The sequence below is a fragment of the Cryptomeria japonica genome, unplaced genomic scaffold (assembly GCF_030272615.1).
Source record: "Cryptomeria japonica unplaced genomic scaffold, Sugi_1.0 HiC_scaffold_640, whole genome shotgun sequence".
Lineage (NCBI taxonomy): Eukaryota > Viridiplantae > Streptophyta > Pinopsida > Cupressales > Cupressaceae > Cryptomeria > Cryptomeria japonica.
This window is the reverse complement of record NW_026729438.1, coordinates 17,155-18,177: the sequence shown is the minus strand read 5'-3', so window position 1 is coordinate 18,177 and position 1,023 is coordinate 17,155. Positions and strand designations below refer to the sequence as shown.

The window sequence follows — 1,023 nt, the reverse complement described above, 5'->3', positions numbered from 1 at the left end:
GAGGTGGTGTGTGGGCACCGCGTTGCAGACGGGACACTGCACGCACACGACGCCCCCTCCAGGTGCACGCACGTAGGCCGGGCCGGGTGCACACCCGACGCCCTAGCAAGGTGCGCGCACCCGGGCAGGGCTCACACTTGGCGAACGGGGCGCACTTCGCGAGGGAGGGTGTGCACCTCGACGGGGGTGGGTGGCCGGGGTGGATTCGCACGTGGGTCGCGGTTTGCTAAGTACACACTGCGACAAGCTCATAACGGGTGCGATCATACCAGCATTAGTGCACCGGATCCCATCAGAACTCCGCAGTTAAGCGCGCTTGGGCCGGAGTAGTACTGGGATGGGTGACCTCCCGGGAAGTCCCGGTGTTGCACCCTTTTTTAGTTTTTCGCCGGGCGTCGCAATGCTATTTGAATAAACCTTTTGCCCGTTTGCGTTCTCGTCGGGGCCGGGCCGGGCCGGGGTGCGCTGCCCGCACTACCGCGCGCGCGGGGGCGACACCGAGCACGCACCCGAGGCACCCCGAGCACACAGGCCACGGTGCAACCCGGGCGTTGTGCGCGCACCCCGGTGCGCCCGAGGTGCTGCGCGCGCACCCAGGTGAAATCGGTGTGCACCTCGGCCAGTGCGCGCTCGGTCGAGTCGCGCACGTTGGCCAAGGTGCACGGTGATGTTTCTTACTCTAAGGTTCCGCACCAGACGCCCGGGACAGGTGAGCGAAGCTGGGCGGGGCCGGGTGCGCGGCCGGGGCAGGTGCACGCAGCTGGAGAGAGCTTTGGAGCACACTTCGGAGCGCACCAATGATGCGCTCCATTCAAAAGTTTCCTGAAAAGGCAAAAAAAGTTGAGATTATAGAATTTCCCACTTGAGAGATTGTAAAAAAAAAAAATTTAAAATGAAGGAAACGCGGGTGCCAAGGTGTGCGCAGCCCAGCCAAGGTGTGCGCACCAAGGCGCCCACCCTGGCGAAGGTGCACGCAAGGTGCGCACCCGAGGCAAACCGGACAATTAACCCAACTTTCGACTT

General features: G+C 63.0%; 1 non-coding gene across 1 annotated transcript; it reads left to right on the top strand.

The window, feature by feature from the left end:
• Window positions 1–255: 255 nt before the first annotated feature.
• Window positions 256–374, top strand: LOC131872530 (5S ribosomal RNA). Its single transcript, XR_009370670.1, has one exon. It is a non-coding gene; the product is annotated as a 5S ribosomal RNA (ribosomal RNA).
• Window positions 375–1,023: the final 649 nt, after the last annotated feature.